The sequence below is a fragment of the Amia ocellicauda genome, chromosome 8 (assembly GCF_036373705.1).
Source record: "Amia ocellicauda isolate fAmiCal2 chromosome 8, fAmiCal2.hap1, whole genome shotgun sequence".
Taxonomy (NCBI): Eukaryota; Metazoa; Chordata; class Actinopteri; order Amiiformes; family Amiidae; genus Amia; species Amia ocellicauda.
In genome coordinates this window covers 40,884,187-40,897,977 of record NC_089857.1, presented here as the reverse complement: position 1 = coordinate 40,897,977, position 13,791 = coordinate 40,884,187, and the positions used below count along the sequence as shown (strand labels likewise).

General features: G+C 39.6%; 1 protein-coding gene across 1 annotated transcript in view; it reads left to right on the top strand.

Moving 5' to 3' along the window:
- Positions 1–13,791, top strand: part of pde4d (phosphodiesterase 4D, cAMP-specific) — a 270,138-nt gene that overhangs the window by 27,710 nt on the left and 228,637 nt on the right. The gene's annotated exons all lie outside the window — the stretch shown is intronic.

The following is a 13,791-nucleotide window of genomic DNA, read 5'->3' as shown; positions in this document are numbered from 1 at the left end:
CTTTATCAGATATTTAAATCTGGCTTCATCCAGTGTAACAATAACTATAATTCATGTTAAGTAGTATTGAACTGGCTTTTAAGAATCATTTTCACAATGTATTTTTATTTTAAGACATTGCCTACATTTCCTTTTTTCTCTTGCTTCGGTCATGGAGTGTGTAGTGTTTTATATTTGCACCTTGTTGGTGTGAAATTAATAGTGAATGGTGTGGAAGGCATTGGCTGCTGATTTGATGGTTTGGGATAATGGAGAACGAAGCTTCGGAAAACAACATACAACATCACGGAGCAACAAAACAAAACCAAAAATCACACAAACACAAAAACTGGCCTGTGTTACTTTATTGACATGTACGTCTGAATTTAAATCTTAAACTTTCAATAAGGAAAACAGTGACACGAACTGATCCAGGCTTATGAAAAACAGTATAAGAAGCCAAGGTGAAGGTCAAGCGTATGACATGTTCTATGTTTAGTATGTAGGGGGAGGTGTTGGTGATTTTAAATCTGGAAATGATTATCCCTGGTCTGTGTTGTAATGAGCTGTTCAAAGCATGTAGTCTGTCCTATTCATCGATGGGAGGAACAGCATGTGTAGAAACCTTGCTCAAATCTTCGCTCAGAACTAAATTGCTGAGGTCCGTTTAACGTCGGCTGAGATGTCTTTGCAACACCCAGGTAACGAGCACACTTTGCAATCCCCACTTCCCCGTCCACAGTGCATTATTACAGCATTCTATTATTCAACACACTCCCCCTGGCCTTTCTACACACAGATTGCAGCGGTCGGGGCAGACAAACGCAACAACATCCTCTTGCTCGCAGAGAAGCGGACGAACAGTTGTCTTGCCAGGCGGTGTCTGAGTCACCCATAAAATGTGAAGTCTGGGCTTCGTTTATAGTAGGAAATGTGGACGCCGAACAATCACAGGAGAAAAGCCATGCTATTGTTGGAAGTTAGCATTAGGAGGCTGTTGTTGGTGGTTTCTGAACAGAAAATAATAGGAGAGACACACTGAACAATGCGGCTCCGTTTATGTGTGATGACTGCAGACAATAGCCTTCAAACCCCTTTTCTGTTGAGATGCTCTGGACGGTGTAAAGCAATAGTGAGCATTTAACGTGTGTAAACAATTGATCTTGTAATGTGTATTTACCATTTAAATCCATTTCAGTTAACGAGTTGCATAGTTGATGTTCTGGGTGAAAGTCTTCTCATCATCGTTAGATTTTCTGCCTAAATATTGTTTAGTCCTGCCAGCTCTGTACGGATGGGCATGGTCATTGGTCTAGGCCAAGGTGTTGGTTGAGCACAATCTGGCTCGCACATCGCTTCCCCCTATAAAAGTACTACAGATTTATTTTATAATGCTAATAACTCATGTTTACAGCAGGATGGAGCACTGTATGTCAGCAGAAAGATTGGATTGAGTAATTTGTAATGTATTTTCAGCAAAATAAAGAATTAACAAGATCCTTCAGAAGAAATGCAAAACCAAGACAGTGATTTTGTTTTTCGCTCGTGGGTATAATAGATTCAATTATGAATTTATGTCTTTAATACAGCTAAACCAGAACTTCAATTAAGTATACTGCATATGAATACAAAGGGTGTCTGCTGTAGCGCTGATGAGTCCGAGGAACGGATGACTCACTGCAAATTAAAGTTACACAACGCAGTATTACATTGTGGACATCACTTTGCTGTTGTTGGCAGGTGGTTAGTTATTATATTAACAGAATCAAATAAAACAATTCCAGTAACCGTACTTTCATGCCCTGTATTTTATATCGCTTTTTGTTTTCCAAGGCAGACAACTACATTATTAAATCTTCAATTATAGATATTTTAAGTGTTTAAATGATAGCCACAAGGTCTGTAATAGTGTCAAGATCTGCTGCCACCCTTTATAATGGTTTCTGTGGCATGTTTATTGTAGTGCTCTACGGCTCACTCCTGGTCCGGGGATAGTCCAAAATAGTCACTCATAGTCACTGTCCATTCCTGGTTCGGTTTCCAAGGGGGGTAGGCCTTTTTCTGTGTGATCAGTCCATTTCTTTCTCTTCTCTCCCTTCATCTCCTAATGTTTATTACCAATTCACCCTCCATGCTTTTCCCTGCTGGTAATTTGCATTGAATGTCGGTTGCGCTGTGTTTGATGTGCTTGCTTAACGCATGACGGGTGTGTGTAATTTCACCGGCTGGACAGGTGCGTGACATGGTGTTTTTGCAGTTAAAAGAGGTGAAGGGGGTTACTGACCACACTTATGGTGTGTATGTCTTGTGTAAGATCAGGCTCGGCCCAGTGGTCGGTCCAGTGCAGGGTTGAAGTACATTGGGTTCTAATCTAATGATTCGGTTCTTCAGTGTACCAGCATCCTGCAGGAGAGTGACTTTGTTCATGTGCTGAACAGCTGCCAGGCTGAAGGCCACCGTTACCTGCAAATACCACGGAGCCGCGTCGCTCGGCTGTCAGAGGGTGAAATATTCGGGCCCATAATTCTGGCTACAACTTCCCTATCTCCTGTCAGAACAATACTTTATCTTGATGTGATCGTAGCCCCGTTCAATAGAACATTTGTTTTCTTCCTTTATGAATGCCTGTAGTACTGATTCAGCTTGTGAAGGAAGCGTTTTTATTTTGATTGGGGGGGGTGGGGGAGTGTCAGCAGAAAATTGTATTAGATTTGATTTTCCCAACATGGGATTATACCCTGACTTTGATTAATTTTCCAATTTCAATAATTGAATACTTTCTGGAAGTCATCATCTTATCATGAATGTACAATCAGGCGGGGAGTATTGGAGGAGGCCCACAGAGCACAGAGCGCTGTTCGGGTCTCAGCTGTAGGGGATCAGGTAGGAATTCTTCGTGTGGAATTGAAATCGCCCTCCGACAAGGGAATAAGTGGGCGTCTGGACTTTTCATCTCATTAAAAGGGGAAAAGATTAATAGATACAAATCTAATTGGTCCCGCTCCTCCGGGGGGTCCTTAAATGAGCAGTTTACAAAATCAAAGTCATCTTTAATAAGCCCTCAATATCAGATAAGGGTCTGAATACACAAATAAGAAATTTAATTACGGGCCAGTCATATTTGTATATGTATTTGGGTCTTCTGTTGTGAAGAGTCTTGCATTGGTCTGTGTGTTTTTCTCCAGTAAATATTTAAAATTATTTTGAGAATGAAATATGGATTTTCCTCTAGGAAATTGTGATTGAAATTTAGTTGATTTATTTTTTTAACAAACAAAGTGATCCCTTTAACCTTTGGTCTGTTCAAGTCCTGTCTGATTGTGGAGATTTCAAGATTTACCTTGGGCCACAAGACCTTGAACCCATCCCTTTATAGTGATACTACAAATTACACCTGGACTGTTCATTTAGACCATCCAGATTCATTAGAAATGCAAAGGTTTTCTTGTAGTATAGATATGATCGGTGGATAGCTACTGAAAATGGCTGGTACCACACATGACAAGTTTTATTTTTAAGGAGTCCTAGAAGTTTTAAAACAATGAGCATGGAACCCCACATTATAAACTCTTAACTACTTGTCATACAGATATCAATCAGAAAGAATCTCTGTGTGAGAGAGTATCTTACCATGACAATCTCCACCTAGCTTTGTGCAGGTTGATAAAATTAAGTGTCTGGAAACTGGGATTGTCAAAGTCTGAATCCTGAAATGGTTTACATACAAAATGGGTTCAACAAACAGGGATGTTGGGGGTGACTTCGGTTTCGTCACAATCGATCTGTTTATGCCAGTGCTGAACTCACCAAGTCACACAAAGTAGATTAAACAACATCAAGTCCTGTTGCTTGAAAAAACGCCAATAGTACGCTAACATTTGTGAAAAGTTCTGATCTGCGCACCCTTGATCAAATAGGCTAATATTTAGGCTTAAACAGTGAAACATACTAAACTTTACAATAACCCCTGTAACTCGGATTATCAGGCACGAAAACAAAGACACTCTTTCAGCTTTGGGAAATTACACATTTGCTCAAACTACTCCTAAATGATGCGTTGACATTTCACTGTGTGCACAGTGTTTGGTAAGTAGGGAAGTTTTTCATTAAAACCATTCCCAGCCATGAATAATTATGATTTATTCCTCATTTGAAAATGGTGACGTGTTTTATTCATAAATGAAGAGGAAATTAAAAAAGTGTAATTACTTCTAAATGATCCAATTACTACATGAGCAGACACTCCTCTGCGTTTTGGGGAATTAAACCGTAAATCTACTAATACCCTTACTGAATATGGCAAACTAGGCTTTTAGTATTCTGAATAACAAGCACTTTACAAATTACAGCACACTCATGTTTAAAATATGACTTATCTTATGCAGGATATACCCACAATTGCGAGGATTGATTTTTAGTATTCTGACTAAGCATTCTCACGGTAGCATGTATGTGGCATAATTGAATGCTTGAATCAAAAACATACCGAAAGACCTTCGCACACAATGTAGCCCTGAAGCTTTAGAAGGGAAATTGGTAACAGGTTGCTAGTAAACCAGAGGGATACTAACCACTCGACAATAAATGAATTATTGAAACCATTAACTAATGGAAAATTGACAAAGTTCAAGACAGAGAAACAAATAGATATTACACTGAGATCCTACCACCTGACACAACTGGTAAAAAGTCTTTGGATCTCACGGCGCTGAAGCAAACCCATGCCGAGAGGTGAAGTCCAGTGCAATCACCTGTGATGTGGCTGTTTGCATGCGGTGTGGCGCATTTAAATGTTGCTCGGTTACAACACAGAACAATCCAATATCCCGAGAAAGCATTGATCTACTGCCGCTGGTGTGCACAGTGAAGAGGCAATGAGGGGCTCGTAGTGTGTTCTGAATGTTCAAGTTAAGTAAAACTGCTGATGGCAAGTGTGGAGAGCATCTTTCCTTTGATTTAACCTTGCCTTGTGTTTTAGAAGCCATCCACAGCTATAATGGTATGCATGATTGCGATTGAAAACGGGGAAAGTGAAGCCATTTGTACCTCGGCTACCTGAGTGAATGTCCTTCTAGCCTCCTGTACAGTGCAGGAGTAAACAGTACCTGTATTCAGTATGATTGGAGCCTTCTTCCAATTGATGAGCTCATTTTGTGGGAGTTCATGCTGTTTTTCTTGCAATTCTCTGAAAGGTTGATGGATTTCTGGGAAACGCAGAACAGTCACAATAGGGAGATGTGAGGCATTGTTGCAGGTGAACAAATACAAACAGTAATTATTGTCTGAAGGCATAGCTCAAATAGTGGAACGACACAATTGGAAAGTAGTATTTAAGTCATTTCTGTACACCGAACACATCACTGAAGCAAGGTCTTGCTGTTATGTAGTCTGTTTTGAATTGTAACATTTTCACTTGAAACAGCAAGACTTTTATTATTATTATTTTATGTCAATACAAATCGAAATGTACAAAAAATACTCCCCACTTGAGTGTGAGAACAAAGGCTGGCAAAATAGTAAACTGGCATAAGTGTTTTATTATGATTTGAATCTCAGAATCTAGTACATATGCGGTTGTGTCTGTATTTTTAATTTTAGTTTTATATTTTTCATATGCTATCATGCTGTTCTGACACATTTATTCAGAACAGTCAGGTGAACTTATGAGACAATATGAAGCTGTAATTTGGGCTGAAGTTATATTGTATTTTGTATCTCTAGGGGACCCACAGTGAAACCCATCTGCTCAATACTAATAAAATGGCCATAGGCCGCCATGTACATTAATATTTCTCTACAAAGTCACTTTTATTGTCAATAAGTGGGAGATATGAGAAATAAAATGGAGACGAAATATTGGTTGTTATGATATACAGTGAGGGAAAAAAGTATTTGATCCCCTGCTGATTTTGTACGTTTGCCCACTGACAAAGAAATGATCAGTCTATAATTTTAATGGTAGGTGTATTTTAACAGTGAGAGACAGAGTAACAACAAAAAAATCCAGAAAAACACATTTCAAAAAAGTTATACATTGATTTGCATGTTAATGAGGGAAATAAGTATTGGACCCCTTCGACTTAGTACTTGGTGGCAAAACCCTTGTTGGCGATCACAGAGGTCAGACGTTTCTTGTAGTTGGCCACCAGGTTTGCACACATCTCAGGAGGGATTTTGTCCCACTCCTCTTTGCAGATCCTCTCCAAGTCATTAAGGTTTCGAGGCTGACGTCTGGCAACTCGAACCTTCAGCTCCCTCCACAGATTTTCTATGGGATTAAGGTCTGGAGACTGGCTAGGCCACTCCAGGGCCTTAATGTGCTTCTTCTTGAGCCACTCCTTTGTTGCCTTGGCTGTGTGTTTTGGGTCATTGTCATGCTGGAATACCCATCCACGACCCATTTTCAATGCCCTGGCTGAGGGAAGGAGGTTCTCACCCAAGATTTGATGGTACATGGCCCCGTCCATCGTCCCTTTGATGCGGTGCAGTTGTCCTGTCCCCTTAGCAGAAAAACACCCCCAAAGCATAATGTTTCCACCTCCTTATTTGACGGTGGGGATGGTGTTCTTGGGGTCATTCCTCCTCCTCCAAACACGGCGAGCTGAGTTGATGCCCAGTTCTCCTCTGAATCATTCAGATGTTCATTGGCAAACTTCAGACGGGCCTGTACATGTGCTTTCTTGAGCAGGGGGATCTTGCGGGCGCTGCAGGATTTCAGTCCTTCACGGCGTAGTGTGTTACCAATTGTTTTCTTGGTGACTATGGTCCCAGCTGCCTTGAGATCATTAACAAGATCCTCCCGTGTAGTTCTGGGCTGATTCCTCACCGTTCTCATGATCATTGAAACTCCACGAGGTGAGATCTTGCATGGAGCCCCAGACCGAGGGAGACTGACAGTTATTTTGTGTTTCTTCCATTTGCGAATAATCGCACCAACTGTTGTCACCTTCTCACCAAGCTGCTTGGCGATGGTCTTGTAGCCCATTCCAGCCTTGTGTAGGTCTACAATCTTGTCCCTGACATCCTTGGACAGCTCTTTGGTCTTGGCCATGGTGGAGAGTTTGGAATCTGATTGATTGATTGCTTCTGTGGACAGGTGTCTTTTATACAGGTAACGAGCTGAGATTAGGAGAGTCCCTTTAAGAGAGTGCTCCTAATCTCAGCTCGTTACCTGTATAAAAGACACCTGGGAGCCAGAAATCTTGCTGATTGATAGGGGATCAAATACTTATTTCCCTCATTAACATGCAAATCAATTTATAACTTTTTTGAAATGCATTTTTCTGGATTTTGTTGTTGTTATTCTGTCTCTCACTGTTAAAATACACCTACCATTAAAATTATAGACTGATCATTTCTTTGTCAGTGGGCAAACGTACAAAATCAGCAGGGGATCAAATACTTTTTTCCCTCACTGTATTTTAATTTAACTGTAAATGTGAATTTGAAAAAGAACAGGACCAGTATAGGCTTCTGTTGGAGTCTGACTGTGAAGACATGAAAATCAATAATCAATATTCATACCATTAAATGAAACAATAAATAATACAAACATAATACAATAAAATTGCTGAAATGCCTCTTCAGATATTAAAACAATCTTGCAGCAAAAGTCTATCTCTGCCCACCCGTTCCACTGTTCGTATTCGTTAACAATGACAAGTTACTTGACAAGTGTATTGTTTTTAAATTAGATTTTCTACACCATATTTTTACACTAGAAAAGTGACAAACAATTTTATTTCAGGATTTATTTCTCATAATTGGTTTGTAAATTCCACCAGAACATTCTGTACGTCTTTAATTAAATTATAATGTCAAAGTCTTAGGCTTCTTCGTTGTGCAGTGAGTAAATGTGGAGTCCTCTTGGTGCCCTTGGGTCGGGCTTTTGTTTCTCCTAACTCCCTGCATGTCCCTGAATTTTCAAGCTCTCTGAAGGCAGTATTGACTTGCCCTTCATGCCCTTAAACTCGGGCCCTGTAAATCTAATCCACAAGAATTGCAAAGTAGAATAGGAGTGGCAAGGTAGAGTCTTCAAGACTACCAGGCATCTAACACAGATTTAAACAAAAATTGTAATGCCATTTAAATACAGGTAGGTTAAAAACTTTAATAAATAACTTCAACAATAAATGGCTGACGTTCTGTGTTTGACGACCATGGTCTTTTGGCGTGAAACGAGAGGATAAAGGGGTGGGTCCTGCTCCGATCGCTGTGCCCACCGCAGGCAATAAACAGGCCGGTCTGCTTCACAAATCAATTTGTTTTCCACAGTGAACAAGCAACCGATGTACTCGATTGTGTTACTCAGATTTTATTTCTTTTAAACCTTGTTTACTCAATAGCCCGGCTTCTCAAGATACAGAACAGCAATGCTGAGACACAGAAATGACCCATTAACTGTAATCAAGGGCCATCAGGTCTATACAACCTGTAACCGAAGTAGGATATTCGGGTGGCCAGTGTAAAGGCTGTGGTCTTTATATATTTTAAAATTACAATTATTTCTATCTTTATGTCAATCTGCATTCTCTCCCTTCTCCATGTCCTGGTTTTTATTTCCTTTGGGATACAAATTAATCTTTCATACATTTTCATCATCTATATAAGACACAAATGCAAACACTGCTTAAAACAGAATGACAACAATCACAACAACAGCAACAAAACATGCATTTCATTCGACCTGATGAGATACGGCCCACCTGTCACCGGGCAACTGGCCTCGTCTGCAGCTGCCTCATTTTCTCTTGTTTACATCAGGAATTATAAAGGATGTACACTGGCATTGTCACTTCCACGTTGACCTCTTCACACCGAGTAATAGATGTGTGGTATTTCCAGGCTGATGCTAAAAATCTTCCTGAGGTTTTTCCAGCATAATATACCCTTGTAATAGAAAGTAATGGTTTCATTTTTTTAAATATTACACCGGACTGATTTATAATTATGAATAAAATATGTGTAATGAAAGGATAATTAAGGATTTATTGGCAGTACGTGGCAAACAAAACCAATGTCTAAGCTATTTTTCTCTGCAATGGCAACAGACATTAATCTTTGTGTCTGTCAGCGTGACTCAAACATTGAAATGGAAGGGGAGAAAATGGTCATGGTGTAGTAAAACTAAATTATTACAAATTGAGAAATAAAAAAGCATGTGGACCCTCTATTGATTCTTACAGTATTTTCTTAAGGTAATTTATGTAAATTCATTTCTTTCCCACATCGAGCGTAAACTGCATTCAGACACATTGATAGATAATAAAACATTCCTGTTACTGTGTGTGTAAATGGACTTAAGCTTTTAAACATCATAGACTTTTCTGGGACTCATACATCACAGGGCAGGGGGTTACTTTAGATGTTGAAACTACAAATCCATTTCACTGACTGTCCACAATTTAAATATAAAAATATCTTCAACAAATGTGTTTGATGGAACAAAGTGAACAGATTTTGCATGGGGTTCCCTTTTGAATTATGAATTATGTATCTTTGTATTTTGGTTGTGATTTCTGGAAGCATTCACTACCTCTCTGAACATCTATGTGATTTTGTGTACTGTATTCTTTACATGACTTATTTTGCAAATGAAGATGGCATGTTATCAATTGAATTTACAATGCACTCACCTAAAGGATTATTAGGAACACCATACTAATACTGTGTTTGACCCCCTTTCGCCTTCAGAACTGCCTTAATTCTACGTGGCATTGATTCAACAAGGTGCTGAAAGCATTCTTTAGAAATGTTGGCCCATATTGATAGGATAGCATCTTGCAGTTGATGGAGATTTGTGGGATGCACATCCAGGGCACGAAGCTCCCGTTCCACCACATCCCAAAGATGCTCTATTGGGTTGAGATCTGGTGACTGTGGGGGCCAGTTTAGTACAGTGAACTCATTGTCATGTTCAAGAAACCAATTTGAAATGATTGGACCTTTGTGACATGGTGCATTATCCTGCTGGAAGTAGCCATCAGAGGATGGGTACATGGTGGTCATAAAGGGATGGACATGGTCAGAAACAATGCTCAGGTAGGCCGTGGCATTTAAACGATGCCCAATCGGCACTAAGGGGCCTAAAGTGTGCCAAGAAAACATCCCCCACACCATTACACCACCACCACCAGCCTGCACAGTGGTAACAAGGCATGATGGATCCATGTTCTCATTCTGTTTACGCCAAATTCTGACTCTACCATCTGAATGTCTCAACAGAAATGGAGACTCATCAGACCAGGCAACACTTTTCCAGTCTTCAACTGTCCAATTTTGGTGAGCTTGTGCAAATTGTAGCCTCTTTTTCCTATTTGTAGTGGAGATGAGTGGTACCCGGTGGGGTCTTCTGCTGTTGTAGCCCATCTGCCTCAAGGTTGTACGTGTTGTGGCTTCACAAATGCTTTGCTGCATACCTCGGTTGTAACGAGTGGTTATTTCAGTCAAAGTTGCTCTTCTATCAGCTTGAATCAGTCGGCCCATTCTCCTCTGACCTCTAGCATCAACGAGGCATTTTCGCCCACAGGACTGCCGCATACTGGATGTTTTTCCCTTTTCACACCATTCTTTGTAAACCCTAGAATGGTTGTGCGTGAAAATCCCAGTAACTGAGCAGATTGTGAAATACTCAGACCGGCCCGTCTGGCACCAACAACCATGCCACGCTCAAAATTGCTTAAATCACCTTTCTTTCCCATTCAGACATTCAGTTTGGAGTTCAGGAGATTGTCTTGACCAGGACCACACCCCTAAATGCATTGAAGCAACTGCCATGTGATTGGTTGGTTAGATAATTGCATTAATGAGAAATTGAACAGGTGTTCCTAATAATCCTTTAGGTGAGTGTATGTCAGCTATTATGCTCTTAACAAGGTTGATTCATTGTGTTATACATTGATTTGTTTTCAGGAAAAATATTATGTTATTAATGTTCCAGAACTGATTAGCAGTGTATACACCAAACTAAAAGTCTGTATTTCAAACATGTCATTAACAGCAATTTCTGAATTGAAATGATCCTTGTGCTAACTATAGAGCTAAGGAACACAACATTGATTACAGTAGATTACAGGATCATTTAAGGAAAGTTAGAGATGATTTAGAAGGCAGTGCAAAACAATTAATATGTATACAGTAAGGGAAAAAAGTATTTGATCCCCTGCTGATTTTGTACGTTTGCCCACTGACAATGAAATGATCAGTCTATAATTTTAATGGTAGGTGTATTTTAACAGTGAGAGACAGAATAATAACAAAACAATCCAGAAAAACGCATTTCAAAAAAGTTATAAATTGATTTGCATGTTAATGAGGGAAATAAGTATTTGACCCCTTCGACTTAGTCGTTGGTGGCAAAACCCTTGTTGGCAATCACAGAGGTCAGACGTTTCTTGTAGCTGGCCACCAGGTTTGCACACATCTCAGGAGGGATTTTGTCCCACTCCTCTTTGCAGATCCTCTCCAAGTCATTAAGGTTTCGAGGCTGACGTTTGGCAACTCGAACCTTCAGCTCCATCCACAGATTTTCTATGGGATTAAGGTCTGGAGACTGGCTAGGCCACTCCAGGACCTTAATGTGCTTCTTCTTGAGCCACTCCTTTGTTGCCTTGGCTGTGTGTTTTGGGTCATTGTCATGCTGGAATACCCATCCACGACCCATTTTCAATGCCCTGGCTGAGGGAAGGAGGTTCTCACCCAAGATTTGACGGTACATGGCCCCGTCCATCGTCCCTTTGATGCAGTGCAGTTGTCCTGTCCCCTTAGCAGAAAAACACCCCCAAAGCATAATGTTTCCACCTCCATGTTTGACGGTGGGGATGGTGTTCTTGGGGTCATTCCTCCTCCTCCAAACACGGCGAGCTGAGTTGATGCCCAGTTCTCCTCTGAATCATTCAGATGTTCATTGGCAAACTTCAGACGGGCCTGTACATGTTTAAGTTGAGACAGTTTACTATTTCTGTGTGCATGTGTGTGTGTGTGTAGCCTATTTATATATTTTGTGCTTGCAGGGATGTCCGGTATTTTCGGTATGACCATATCTCAAAGGTGGCGACCCGAGTTGTGTTCCTTCGATTACAAGATCCCTTTGTAATGGGCACCTGTAAACTGACATTTAAAACTGTAAGATGCAGAAAGTGAACAGGTGGTATTGATGTATGCAGTATATTTTTGTTTTATTTCATTACAAAGCTACTAGAAAAAAGAGATCCAAAACAATATCCACATTGTCAATCTTCCAAGCATGTGCCTGTGCTAATATTTCTATGGAAACACAGGGTAACACAAAGTCAAATTAATTGCTTAGAAACCTCCTACTTCTCAGGAGGGATTCCTGCAGGAAATCACTCGTCAGGAGAATTTACACACTGAGTCCAAAAGCTGGTAGTTCCTGTTCCTTTTAAGTGGTCTAGCAGATTCGTTTGCCTTTATTTCAGCAGATACTTGCCAATTCTAGAGTCACATGGCGTTATTTAATTATCATCATTTTACAAATGGATGGTTGACATTTAAAAGGAAAAGATAGCATGTGAGTAAAACTGTGGTAAATCTAATTTGATAGATTCCCACTGTGGAAATGCACAGTAAAAGTATATATTGTTTTTATCTCTGAAGGCAGCATCAGAAAAAACATCAGGGTGACAATTAGGATGGTGACAAAGAGAACTGGAATTGTAAACGTGGGAAGTTGTGAATGTAATTTCCATATTGAAAGCAAATAATCAAAGGTTTTTTGAATTTGAAAACAAACGTTAATTAAAGCTAATGATTGAATTTCATGTCATTTCAATTTCCTGTTTTATTGCTTCACTGGGCTTTTAAATCATCCTTTATATCTCTATTCTGCTGCTTGATTCAAAAATATGCTGCTCTTGAAATATTTGGATTGCTGCCTGATCCACACAGTCCTGGATGAAGTTTACTGTCTTATAACGACTTCTTTTCTCATGGCAAGAACAGGCTCAATTATCACTGAACAGCATTCCTGATCTCATTCACACGAGGTTTAATTACATAATTATAATAATAATAATAATAATAATAATAATAATATTAATAATAATAATAAGGGATTTAATTTATTCCAACACAATGCCCTGTTAAAAAAAGTACTGTACCAGAAAGCAGGTAGTGGTTAAAAAAATGCTACTGTGATCCAGATTCCAGCGCTGTGTTCATTAGAATTCATATTCGACCCTGAAAACAAACAAACACAATCCCTCCTCTCTCCCGTTATGTGTATTTACACTGGGATAATTATTCAGGACAGAAACGCAGGAAACGGTTGCTTCAGAATGGGGTTGATTTGCTGAATGTGTAACTGTATGCAAATAGGAATGTGAAATAGGTGTGTTTTCTGGTCAGTGTTGTGCTCTTTGAACGTGCTGTTTTAGTGTTAGTATTTCAGACCTGTCAGTGTCGTTCAGTCCACTGTCGGCATGCACTGGAAACACAAAACCTTCTACACAAGAAACATGCTGATCTATTTCCAATATGACAGCACAAGATGGCATTATGGTGGTTAGCAACCAGACACCTGTTTAGATGACATTCTCTAAAGCATACCCCGAAGTCAGTTGGAGCTGGAGGGCAAGAAAATTATTATTATTATTATTATTATTATTATTATTATTATTACTATTATTATTATTATTGATGATAATAATCTAATAATATAAATATTAGTAATGACAGGATGGTATTTTTGTCATAGTGGGAATATTTTTAAATCTGGACATTCATACTACACTTTATGTGAGAACATGAGTGGCGGCGACAGTTCAGAAAACGTTTCACATATCACAGTGATGG